Source organism: Felis catus, chromosome A3 (genome assembly GCF_018350175.1).
Source record: "Felis catus isolate Fca126 chromosome A3, F.catus_Fca126_mat1.0, whole genome shotgun sequence".
Lineage (NCBI taxonomy): Eukaryota > Metazoa > Chordata > Mammalia > Carnivora > Felidae > Felis > Felis catus.
Window position 1 is genome coordinate 107,575,781 of NC_058370.1, and position 14,097 is coordinate 107,589,877.

The 14,097-nt window shown below is 38.0% G+C and overlaps 1 long non-coding RNA gene across 1 annotated transcript in view; it reads right to left on the reverse strand.

Annotated features, from left to right (window-relative positions):
• Positions 1-13,878, reverse strand: part of LOC109498274 — a 126,152-nt gene extending 112,274 nt beyond the window's left edge. Inside the window, exons 1-2 of the long non-coding RNA XR_006595792.1 lie at positions 10,415-13,878; positions 7,932-8,001 (exon numbers count right to left, since the gene is read on the reverse strand). This is a non-coding gene — a long non-coding RNA (uncharacterized LOC109498274). The remainder of the gene's footprint in view (positions 1-7,931; positions 8,002-10,414) is intronic.
• Positions 13,879-14,097: the final 219 nt, after the last annotated feature.

Consider the following 14,097-nt stretch of genomic DNA (forward strand, 5'->3'; position numbering starts at 1 on the left):
CAATTTAATGAGATTAGTGCCTCCCAGGAGGATTGCACTGGGAGGTTTTTAACCCTGGAAAAGGAATGGCTCTTTCTATTTCAGAATACCAAAGAGCATGGATAAACCCAACATTCCAAAGTAGTGAGTCTAGTAAGGAGGCAAAATGCAATGACTTTGGTCCTGTCTCAGAGACTTCTCTATAGAGCATCCCAGGCCAGAGACACCACTGGCCCTCTGTATCGATTCAAAGATACTTAAGAGATAAAAGCTGTTCAGAGTTACTTTCTCTTCTTCCACTCATTAATCATGATCACTCATCATTTCATAAACATCCAGTGACTGAATGAATAATTAAATGCTGGTTACTACTCAATATACCAGGTACTGTGCTACTCTTGGGGACTAAACCATGAACAAGACAGCCCAGATCCCTGCCCTCAGTGGGCTCACAGCTAATGTGATTGCTCTCTTGGTGGGTAAAAGTTTATCACAGCCATATGAAAACAGTTTTATCTTGCAGGGAAAAAACAATTATAAAACTCTTAACATAAACACACTGAAACTGTACAAATACAATTGTCCAAATATCTAAGATTTTAACTTAAGAGATAAAGCACAGGTTAGGGGAAGCATCCTATGTATCCTTGGCCAATCCTGCAGATCTGTACATCTCCCCATTGTAAGCCAAGAAAGGCAATCATGTTGGTGATCCAGAGGACTGAACGGGTCCAATTAATCCCAGTTTTTATCTTTGTTGGACAACAGTACTTTTCTATGCCCCACACCTCGACTGTTCCTCATATCTCCAGGAGACTCACCCCAGCAGGCCGTGGTCCAAAACTGGTGGCCTCTTTTGGGGGCACATTCTAACCCATTTTTTTTAAGATTTAGTAAATGGAAAGCTAGCCTAGAAACACCAAGTAAATATAGTCAAAGGACATGAGTTGTTTAAACATTAGATTTTTGCACTCAATTTTAGCCATATTTGGAACGTCAATAATCCCGCAGATTTTCACAGAGGACTTTCAGAAATTCTTGCCACTGAATTTTAATTTCAAAGCTTTTTGGTTTGTTTGCTTTTTAAAGTTTCATGTTATAGGGAAAATATGATTCTGATTGTTCAGGGTTGTTAATAATTGTAGTTGTGTAAAATTATTTCATTTTATTTTGTGTGTATTGTGCACAGCTTTAGGGGGGAAGTGCACTAATTGTGCTGTTCCTTATAAATGGTACACGTTATTGGCACAAATAAAGTTTCTAATTGTTTCTGACTTAATCACTAGTGATACAGCATATTCTGTATGGAATGTTTTCTCTCATTGTCATCTACTTCATTTTTGTTTTCATGTTTTGAAGAAATAAAGACCAAAAAGGTATTATTGTGCAATTGGTATCCTCATCCAAAAGACAGACAATAGATACCCAGTATTCAGACTCTTGCAAATGTCAACCCTTTGGTCATATAGTATTTCCTTTTTAATGTCCCAAGAGAGCACAGTGTCAGAATATGTATCTATCTGATGGTACGGAGATAAATGTTGGATGTTTCTCCATTTCACTAATTTTTTTACATCTTTTAGTACCCTTTATCTGCATCCTTTCTGCATCCAAGAACATTAACCCATAAACAGTTACACATCCAACCACTTGTTAGAATATTGTAGCTAATAAATCAGTTCTGATAAAACTGGTCCAAGCGATAGTCTTCTGATATCGATATATTATATTCCTCTTGATCCCTAATAGAACTTCCTTGCATTAATTTCTGACTAATTACATGCTAGTGACTTTATGTGTCATACAATCAATAATATAGAAAGAGGTGACACCAGAAATAAGCATTTGCAGGGGGGAAAACGTGACCTCTAGTTTGTACTTATTTGCAAGCCCACATAAATTATCAGTGGATTTGGTTCTTACAATACAATCCACTGTGTTCATGTAAATGATATTCATCTGATAGTCTTTCAAATTTGCTTTAGAATTCCTCATTATGTCCGTATATAATGTGGCACACTTTCACATGTGAAGGAAATAAGATATAATTTAAGTATTTTCTTGGATCAGCAATTAATGTCTCCCAGTTACCAATCTTTAGTTTAACACAAAATGAGCAGCCGATATTTATTTCTTTAAATAACAAAGAGTAATTCAATGACCAGAGTAGTCTTGACTGTTTACCCTTCAAGGAAATGCCTTGGCTCAATGCTTCTCAACCTCTTAGAAGATAATTTTAATTCTTTCAAACATAATGATTCAAGCCTACCACCAGTAAAGATTTCAGAGAGCTTTGCTTTCTATATAGCACACACACACACTTTTTCTTCTTGCTTTTCAAAGAAAAAATTATAAAATTTGCTCTTTTAAACCACCTTGCAGGCATTCTGATAGGTGGATCTCATTTGCAATGAGAATCCCTAACACAGCATCTTTCCCCCAGTGGTCTCAGTTAATAGAAGCACATTGCCTTTTCCACACAGGGAAATTCATTGTTGATTCCACAACCCAGGATCCCTGATACTGATCTGTCAATCTGACTGGTCTGTTCTACGCATATCTGAGAACTTTGTGGAAGCAATTAGAAAAAAATTTCTTCCGGTAGATGATGAAGCCCTCCATTCTCAAACACTGTCAAAACATTACCTCCTCAAGAATCTAAGTCAGCCCCTTTAAGACTTCTTCTAAAAAGCATTTCCTGGCTCATGATGTTGAGTGTCTCTTTTGATTCTGCTTTTCTGTCTCTGATCTTGGGCAGTTGCATTCAGAGCAAGTTTTGCATCTAGTTTCATAACTATATAATGGCCATTTCGTGATTGACAATGCACCACCACCTTAGATCTCATCCAGACCTACACCTGGCATTCACAGCTTTTGTTACAGTAATCACTTGAAAGCATTCTAGCTATGGGCAAAATTGAGCATTTTAATGGATAAACAAGTGAGTGCACTAGGCAGAAGAGCTTTACACAATCATATTTTTCTTAAAAAGATGCTGTTGTGAGTGCATGGATTAGCTTTCCCTCAGATCTACCTACAGATTTTTGTTAATGAACGGCACTTCTACTCTTCTTTTCAATATTATGTTCCTATCACTTCTAGCCATGTTCATGGTCTTCCACCCAGCACATTTAAAGTGTTGTGTGGTCCAAATGGTATTCCACCTACAAGGACGACAAAGGAAGGGGAAACAATTCCAACAGTTAGATATTTCATTTTTGGAGCTTAATCAGGCCATGGTTAATCATCTCCCAAGGCAGAGATGTCGTACCTATAGAAGGAACAACCACTGAGCGTTGGGTCTCCCGAGAGAGAGCACTTAAGCTTTCCAGCCCACAAGAACTGGTGAGTAGCTTTCTGTGACTTTTTCCCTGCCTGCCAAGATGTCCCAAAAGATTTCCTCAGAGGCTCTACCAATTTTCAATTTTGCCAAGTTTCCTCTGATTTAATCTCCTAAGGGACATTTAAATCAACAGTCATTGTATATATTATTATTTTGATTTATTTGTAGGAAAGAACATTCCTTCACAACTTCAAAAGGCAATATGACTTTGTAGTTAAAACCACGACTCCTATCTTTACAGGAAGACTTGCTTGCCCAGAATCACCTTATCTGTAATCAGTGCAGGTCTTCACAGCTCCTTGGTCTGCTCACATTCTTTAGAATCAGGCTGTCCTAACCTTTATCAAAGATCCAGAGAGGCGTTCCCTTGGAAATATGCAATCTTAGTCTTTCTTTTTTCCCTAATCCCAAACCTTTGTATTTCTTCCAAGGCTATTCCCATCATATTTCATCATCCTTAGTACTGCTCACTATTACCTCTCAGCAATAGGGAGAGGCTCATGATAAAGTCCTCTGGGCATGTTTTTCTGAAAGTGAATTTACCATAGGAAGAAACCAATATAATGGCATTCTACTTCGAAAACAATCATTACAATAGGTATCTCTATAAATGTTTGGGACAGATTATACCCTACAGCTATACACTGCAACAGTATTATTGATTTTATTTCCTTTTGAATTTTTCATTCTTCAGTGTCTTCTACCTAGCTTTTTATTCTATCAAAATATGTAGGTATGGATGAGAATTAAGGAGCTCACCTCCAACACACACACACACACACACACACACACACACACACACACACACACACACTCAACTCTTGTGAAAGTTTCTACAAAAGTGAAGCATGTAAACCTAGAAAACCTTAACGTATAGCTTTCATGCCTCCCCCCAAATTTGAGTGGGTAAAAAAGTTTCTCTGTGGGTATTATATTCCTGGCATGTAAAGGATAGTAAAATTTCACAATAACCAAACACACCAAAAAAGAAATTAGCTAACTTCAGTGTTACTGAGTCGATTTTGAGGGTTAATGCACAGCCCAGCCCTCCTTGTTTGTTGGCTGCAAAGACAGATCTACCTAGCCAAATCCAGGAGTGTACTGGGGGTGACAGGGGAATTAATGTACTGGAATTCTTAGGCAGCCCTCTGTACTGGAAGCTGTTTACCCACCAAGAAGGATCTGGCCCAGAGATTTCCAAAGACCTCTCCCCTACATTCCCAAGTTGAAATAACCCACTTAATTTACAGAGCTTTTTGTCAGACCCTTCTTGAAGCCACATGGTAGGACAAGAGAAATTCTCTAGGGAGAGCTTTCTTAAAAATGTGATACTATTTGTTTTGACCTAACTTCTAATATGAAGTTTCCATTCTTTCCAAGTGGAAGGAACAATTCTAATAACCAAATATATAACCACTTTTCAAAATATTTCACTTAAAAAATCAACTGTATAAATATTTAAGATAAAAGTTATATGACCCAGATAGCTAGTTCTGAGAAAAATAGTTTAATTATCTCTATAGGTACATTTCTCTGCCTTCTTATATTTACCATTAAACTTGGAAAAATGCTCCAAAGAAGAAATCTCGAGATTTTACATTCTAATGTTCAGTAAGTGAGTAATATGGATAAAATAATGTTTTAGGTGAAAGTTAGTTGTTGACAGAACGTACTTAAAAATGAGAGAATTTAGCACGAATAAAATGTGTGAGGTAAGATTTCATCACTATTCTTGTCTAAAATATTTGAAAGTCATTAACTTTAAGGAAGATAAATTTCCAGTTTCCCAAAACAGGACAATTTCAGCTTGTATTGTTTTTATATGGAAATCAAAGCTGGGCATACATAACTTCTGGCTTTGGCAACCCCCAAAAAGTATGCTTTGGGCAGCCTTTTCCATATTATCGAGTTATTTTATGGAATACACTGGATCTATACAGGTGTCTCATAAAAATGCCTTCAATAATTTCCCTCTTTTTTGGGGGGAGAGGGAGGGCAGGAAGTTTCTACATTTCAGAATTTGACAATTTATAAAAGGCTGATTTCATTTTGATGTTAACATTTCAGAATTTTAATATTTTAAATAATCATCAGATGGGCTATTGAGCTGGAGTCTAACCCAAATAAACAATAAAGCTCAAACAGCCCTATCAGTAGTTGAAAGGCTTCTGAAACACTGGCCTTTTCATGCAAATAAAAGAGTTGTTTTCAATCTTTTTTTCCTACCAAAAGTTGCCATTTCAACCAGTGTAAAAAAACATTTGAAATGGTGGTTTGAAGATTAATTCGATATGAATCAGACACAATTTCAGCATTAAATCTCCTGTCCCATCTCTCCCTAGAGTATAGAGAGATATATATAAATACAAAAACACACAACGTATGTCAGATAACTTGAACTATGTTTTTGGATGTCTAAGATTACCCTAAAAGCCCGTGTCAGGTTAGTGTTCATTTTTATCAGAATCTTTTATAAATGAGAAAAGGGAGGGGGCGCCTGGGGGGCTCAGTCGCTTAAGCGTCCAACTTCGGCTCAGGTCATGATCTCACAGCTTGTGGGTTCAAGCCCCACGTTGGGCTCTGTGCTGACAGCTCAGAGCCTGGAGCCTGCTTCAGATTCTGTGTCTCCCTCTCTCTCTGCCTCTCCCCTGCTCACGCTCTCTCTCTCAAAAATAAAGATTTTTAAAAATTTTTATAAATGAGAACAGGGAGAGAGATACAGAAAGAAATGTTTTCCTGATTCTTTTCTTTTTTTGCTAAAGATGCAAATTCAAAGTTGTTTGAAAGCTGCCTAGAATGTTAATCATATATATCCTTCTAAAAACAGGAGTAGATCTTTAAAAGAAAGAAATTCACTTTTCTTCCCTTCATTTAGCAAGCATTTTTGATAGACAGTCTTTAGGATCGATTAGAGCACCTTTCTGACTTTTCCAATTACCCTCTGTTATTTGGAGGGTGTTGAAAACAGCTCTTGAAAAAAAATTATGCTCATCTAGGTCAAATCCTGAGGGATTAAAAGAATGAGATTTTATATTTTCCCTGGAAACATAGCACTGAGCAGGCAGGCTCCCATACATCACTTGACATTTTCTAGAAATATGTTTTGGCACAATAGGAAAGCATGAATGAGACTCCTACCCAGTTCTGCCACAACAACCTAATCATCTACAACCATGTAGATCTTCCACTAGCTGTAATTTAACTAAGATATTTTCACTCAAGCAACCGTCAACTTGCACATACGCTGGCTGTGTTGTGACTAGCATTTTCCCTTCAAGATCTTACTAACAGACAAACTAACCATTTCAACCAACCAGTACATGAGATTTCTCCAAGGGGTCCAGTCAGGGTAAGGAGTGGGTACAGAGAGGGGTAGTAATATTGACATCAGGTCACTGGAGCCTATTTAACCAACTGCTTCATTACATACCGGACCTTATTTGGGACACTTATTGTCCCAATATTAGAAATACTGGAAGGACTTTATCTTATTGCTATTTCAACAAAATTTTTGCGGTATTGGATCTAAGCAAAGGATAACATCATGCAAAAACTGAAAGTCATTTTTATTAGCTCTCCTATTGTTACATTTTGTAGGAAAATATTATCTTTGAGTTTTAGTCTAAAACTCTTAAGAACAAGACTTTTGCTGCCATTAGTAATCCCTTAGGAAATTTGACACTTCGAACCTTCTTCAAAAGACAGATGATCCTATGGTAAATGTATGCAAGTGGCTTAAAATATTCTTGAAGTTCTCAGGTTGTCTTCACAGATCCTGCATAGATTTACATTTTAAAAAATGAGTATCTTTCTCATCAAAATAGATTGGGAATTTTCCCAACAACTGGTTTCATTTTGTTGAGAAAAAAATCTAGCACCCAAAGAAGCCATGAGCAGTAGGGTTGTATCAACGACCCTGCTTCTATGCCCCTTTTCATACTTCTGACTCAATCTCTATGGCACATCTTTCAGAAACAACTGCAGATGATGAGAGAAAGCTAAAAGGGTTGCACTCACTTTCAAAATGGACTAAATCTGCTTATCACCTTGAAAAAATTAAAAATTTAAAACTTTAAACACCCATAGAGATGCTTTTAAATGCCAATTCTGAAGCCAAGATCTCTATGGCAAAGCCTTAAAGAAAACATAATTATTGAGACATAGGATTTAGTAACATCAGTATTCAACCCTTGCCATCCACTTATAGTCTCTAGAGGCAAACAAGCAGTTGAGGAAGGACAGACAAATCATTATCAATGTCATAAGTCACGTCACCATTCAAATACTAGGTGGAGTTGGGAACTATACAAGATACATGGGTCCAAACCTAGTCTCGAGCCCAACCCCACCCTTGCTCACCCCCATGATGGATATGGTCTATGAACATTAGAACAATGCCAGGGTATTATTTTCACTTAATATGAATATTACCTGTTGCGATTCCTCTCTGCTCTGAGCCAGGCCATTTTGACTCAGATCTTTAGAGTCGTGCTTGTCGCCTGCCTGGAGAGTGAACCCATCTTTTCAAACTGGTTTCCATGGACTCAATTTTTAAAAACACTACGAAAGCAGCAGAGCCAAGTGGATTGGACCTAGCAAGGAGTCTAACCTTAAAGGAGTCCAAGCTTGCATTTTCTTCTTCCTGGCCAATACACTAGCATCCCAACTCTGAAGTCATTCTGTTAGTAAAATGAAAATAATAATTGCTTTGTCGCTGTTAGAAATCATGCCTCTTTAGAGCTTAGTGCTTCCGTTAACCAAAACCAGATCCATGGGTGGTAGTATTAGGACTTTACCCAAAGACTGAGTTTTATGTTGTGAACAAACCTGAACTGGTTTGGGTCCCTTTAAAACAACAGACAAGATATGTAATAATATTTGAAAACAATGAAAAGGGTTCAGTACAGGCTTCTGGGTTAAAGAAGAGGGCAGAGCTTGTGACAGGCTCTCTTAATGTTTTGCTCTTCCCTGTAAATTTTTATCTGTCAGGGTTCCCAGTGGAGTATTTCCCCATACTCATTCTGTGGGAGGACACTGACATAATTCCAGAGTCTGCCTTTTATTTCCTAATTCTCCCAGGAGAAACAGCCATTCCTTAGCTCATAATATAAAAGAAAAACAGAAAGAATAGCTGCCTCACTGGTTGATCCAGAAGGTTTTTACAAAAGCACAGACCATTCAGAGTATCTTTAACATGACTGTGACTGTAATCCAATAAAAAGATTTGATATTTCCAACTCCTAATCAAAAGTCAGAAATTGCTTTGACACTAGGATCTTAATGCCACTTTATCTTCCTTGCTGGTCCTCACAAATCAATAAAACTTGAGAGATGCAGAGAGTGTCTGGACAGTGATGATCAGTTAAAATTCAGATCTGGTTACTGAGGCTAGAAAAACATCAAATGGCACATTATCGGAGGAAAAAGAATCAGAAGCTAAACCAAAGAGAACAGGAAATTAGTCAATTTAGCAAGTTGTTTTCCAGAACCATTGATGCATTTTGTATGTAGTTAAAACTTAAAAATCTATACAGTCAAGGCTGTGGAACCATTTTTAAATCAAATGGCAGAGTCTATTATATTTTTCAATCCTATAATTCTATAAATCTCAAGCGTTTTGTGCAAAGTATTGTATTAGGCATTCTAAGAGGATATGAAGAATTCAAGACACAGTAATTTCGAGAAAATTAACACTAGCCCTGAATTCAGTCAGGAAGAGGCCACTTGTGGCACTCAAAGTCACCTTCCATTTTGGTTGAGGCATTTTATCAATTTGAGGCTGCTTAATGCAGCCATCCTGAAACCTATCAAGAAGCTTTTCTTTAACAGAAATAGAAATACTAAGTCTGTTAACTTCATAGTCTTTCACCAATGAAACAAATGAATTTAGACTCCACTAACAGATCCTGAGTGTACAATGAGCCAAACTCTGTGTGAGGTTGATACACGGTCTTTAACATTTCAAGTTGGGGAAAACTGACTTCAAAGATCATTTGCCTCCCATTCCTGAATTTTTCTTTTTTTCTATTGAGTGTGGATACTAAATCATCACTGGATTTTCTTCACTCTGCCTGTTGCTCTTCTTGAGGTATCCGGCTATATACATTTCAGTGAGTTACAACTCCAGTTGTCACATTTTAACAGCCAACTAGGAGGGACCTCAGTCCCGATGTCTGAATACACAAGGTTCTCTTCATTTCAACATCAACTAGTCATCAGAGAGGAGACCCGAAGGCTTTCCTCTTTTGAAAATTAGTCTTTGTTTCAGAGGGTTATGAATTTTTGGCTCTCTCTGAACTTGGATTTCCTCATCATTAAAGGAAGGACTTTACCTCTAGCTTGCTTTCCCACAATACATCAAGCCCTATGTGATCTGGTAGTTCCCTGTTATCTACTGGGTACGGGTTGAAGGTGCTTTCCACTGTGAACAAGTTTCCTCCTAATTCTTGATTGCAAGTGTCAAGCCAATAAAACCACATTAAGTCTGATGGGAATTTAAAAGTCTCTTTTGAAATAATTCTTTGTGCACTGCTGGAAAAAAAAAAATGTCCCTTCCCAAACAGGGAGTGAAAAGTTTCTCCCTTTGCGGTAGACCTACAATAGAAAATTTAACAAGATTGGAACGGATTCCACACCAGTGACCTTTGTAAGGCTGAATCCACTGTTTTTCTGAACATAAAGTGTAAGTTCATACAGTTTCCCATAATAATCCCACTTTTCATTCTTTGTACTTAATGACAATCTTTTAGGAGGAAGACTGAGAGCAGTCATTTTACACCAAAGGGAGTGAATACAAACATGATACGTGTCGACTGGACAAAAAGATACTAAGACTGTAAAGGAAGATGAAAAAGGAATTTCATTTATGCTACAGATTCAACTGTCTTTTTAAAAGCCTCCCTTGTTGTGGAGAAAATGACTACTCAAAAAGGTTGCACAAAGACTTAAATCCCACCCCTAGCAATCATCTGGTTTGCCCACAGCCCACATGCTTCATTAGCAATCTGAAATTGCACACAGAGAAAACATAGCAAGAAGCAATAGACATTGCCATGGGGAAGAGAAAAAGCAACAGTGGTGAACTCCGCTTACATAAACAAAGGATGTTTTAGTGGAATAAATGTAAGCTTTCTCTTGAAGGAATCCCAGTTAGTATGTCATTAGAAATGGCAAAACCATTTCAACATCATAAGTCGTATATTCCAGCTTTATTAGCATTGAGGCACAGGGCCAAATTTGTCGGGGGAAAAGTAAACAAATGTTCCCAACACTGTAACAGATCAAGTGATCTTGTGAGCCTGTCGAGAGAAAAAAATTAAAATAGGTAACATTATTTTATAACTATATTAGTAGCTCTGACTTCCACTGAGGGATAAAATTTTATTTTTCCTTCTCATCACTAACTGTTATATAGAGCCGCTGTTCAGTTGCAGTAGGCATGGGATTCTTATATTTTGATAAGTCCCTCACATTGAATTTGACCCCCATTTCATATTTGATCAGGAGATCCTAAATTGGAAAGGTAGGATTTTCTGTCTTTTTTACACAAATCTGCACCAGAAGCATTTTCCAAAGATGACTGCCTTAAGCCATCTAGGTAGCTCTGTCCATCAGTGGTGGGTGCTTGCTGTAAGGCAGAGAGAGCCTGTGAGTAGACCGAGTCCCCCTTCTGCATAGACGGCTGCTCATTCAGACCCTCATGTCTCTTCCTCCTCAAGTCCTTGTACCAATCCAGCCTCCTGAACTGACCCAGCTCCACTTGTCAAACAAACTGCAAATCTCTAAGTGCGCTGACATCTTGTTCAATTCCCCATCAAATGAATTTCTCGGATTTTTCCCTTGATGATCTTGCCCTCTGTGTACTCATGCATATAGGCCCTTAGATTTGATGTACTTTAAAGAGGATTTTACTAGAAACAAAACAATCAACCTTTGTGTTCAGTAAAAAACTATGAAGGAGCTATTATGTTAACCACCCTGAAATAATAGAGGGAATATCACCTGTGTGGTGACGAACTTCATGGTACTGCTAAAATACTACCCTCAGAAGAGAAACTGTAGAGTTTTCTCCAAAAAGCCTTTTAGAGACTCAAATTTGATGATATGGAAAAACATTCCCTTCAGAGGTCATAGGTTAGAGTTTGGTTACATTTCACTTACAGGTTTGTTGTATAAGCAGATAAGGCACTTAAACTTCAGATCCTTTCTTTAATATTAAATCAGCATCTATCAAATCTGTCCCTTACCTACGTTACAAAAACATCGGGGGGAAAAAATCCAATACCGACTTTCACGTTCCACATGGAAAAGCTTCGTCCTGGGAGCACAATTAAGGTGATTTGGAAAACTGTAGTGTGTTCTAGAATAAGCTATACAGTGACACTTAACATTTGGTCCCCAACAAAACAGTATCAGCAACAATTTTGAAATTTGTTATTTATACAACTTCTCTGGTTCTACCAGAGACCCCAGCCCAGACCTATGAATCGAATTCTGGAAGTGGACCGAGCAATGTGGGTTTTGACAAGGTCTTGAGGAGGATTCTGGTGCATGTTCAGGTTTGATAGGCCCACTGTCAAACTCTGCATCTTCACAAGAAAAAGCTTAAACGGCAGGTTTCATGTGGGCCCTGTACATTCTGATGTATGGACAGAAATGTTCACTGTTTGGAATTAAAATGTAATTTGAAGGAAAATTAATCCTTGCAAATATTCTTTCCTGGCATAACTGAACTTCAGGCAGGCTCTCCACAATCAGCGAGATTTCTAATCAGGTTTTCCCGTTCTTTCAAAAAACCAACAGTCACTCTGCTTTGCTTGACTGGCGCAGGGCCTCTAGAATGACCTTGGACCCTTTTAATTGATTAGCTCTGGACCATTTGCCTTAATACTACATCATCGTGTATCAGTACTGAGTTATATATTAATGACACAGTCTGTTGGTTTGAAAACTGAGTATGAATTAAGCCAAAGTAACTACTAGTTATGAGTGAGTTTGGGTTTTAGAAGATAGTTTCAAAATCTCAGTATGGCTCATAAAACCTCATAAAAAGCACAGATAACGTAGACATCATCCCAAGTCCCTCCGGAGCACCCTTCCTGGCTCTTGTTTGAATTGGTGCAGAAATGGAGAGTCAGCAAGTGACTTTGCTTATAAAGAGATCTCGGAAAGTAGAACTTAAGATTGTTATTGTGTGTGCATGTTTCCTAAAAATCTAACCTGAAAAGATCATACTTAAAACATCCATATATATATTTTGACCCCCTTCCTTTGGGGATCCAGAAAAATAATGCAAAGTGTACAAAAGGAGGCCTTAAAATGGAAGCTCAACCATGATATCCTGGAGAGAAATTCTATAACTGTCACTCATTCCAGGCCTCCCTTAAAGGAGTCAAGTTTGTCATATTTTGGAATGACTGCTTTTTTAGAAATTACTGAAAAAGAATAACGGATAGATCATAATGTGTTCTGCCTGCTTCTCTAAAATCTGTGCTCCTCTCCTGTTGCTGGTCAAAGTTTGAACATCTTAAGTGTCTGTTTTCTGTCTCCAAGAATATTTCCTCATTGGCTCTTTCCCAATCATCCTATGTCTCTTCCGCACCTGATCATCAGAAAGCTCCAGCTCAGCTCAAGCAGTACCTCCTTCCTCTGTCTCCACCATTGTGCACATAGCCATTTGCATATCATTTTACTAAAAGTTAAAGCCTCACTAAGAGGATACTTCCTAGAATAATCACCAATGTCCAGACACTTTGGTGATGGAAAGTACACCTTGGGGGAGAGCAGGGGTGGGTGCTGAATCAGATTGCCTGGGATTCACGCAGGTCCAGAGCCTTGACCTTCCTGCAGAACTTGAGTCCACTGTGGTATTTTTACACTCTTAAATCCAAGGCAGAGTTACAGTGGTGGCTTTGCTGTAGCAAATATCCTCCTTGCTGACCTTAGTCCACAACTCATGGTTTATGTTATTGACTCAAGTCCGAAAACCTTTAAACAAACCTAGATTAAAAATTTCTTTCAGAAAGATTAGGAGAAAAAAGTTATATGCTCTAAAGACTCTTATGTGGTACATCAAAAAGGCCTTGATATTAGAAGGTAACATAATTGTTTTAATCTTCAATAGCTTTGCCTTTCAGTGCCATTCATGGTGATTTTCATAGGTCAGTGGTGCAATTCAACACTATTCTAATAAGCCATAATAATTGTTGGCACAACTGTTATTACAATGGGGACTTCCCTGGGTTTCATCTATTAATTTTTTGTAGACAGCAGGAAGCTCACACTGAGAAGACATTTGTAGCTTCCTAGACAAGGGCAATGAAAGGAATTAGCATATTGTACATACTGTATATATGCACTGCTCTGTGCCACTGCAAGTATTCTAAAGAGAGACAAATGAGAAGGGAGAATTTAAACGGGAACTAATTTAGAACTTCTCTCTTGCCTTCAGTGGTTACGGACAGCTTTCGTTCCCACTGAGTAAGCCTGGTAAAGACTTTCACAGTAAACTGAACTCATCCTGAGCCAGAATAGGCAATCCATACAAAAAAAAAAAAAAAAAAAAAAAAGTGGCAGGTCATTGGGCCAGAAACCATCTCTCCCTAAGAGGTGATCATGAATCCCCTGCACAGGGCAAAAAAGGGAATAACAGCTTGTTTACATCTCGTATGCACAGTTTCAAGGACCCATTGCAAATAACCTTCAAAGAGAGGGAGAGAGTGGAAAGGAGAGAATAAAAACAGAGAGGAAGAGATCTTACCTTGAAAAATGAAGTA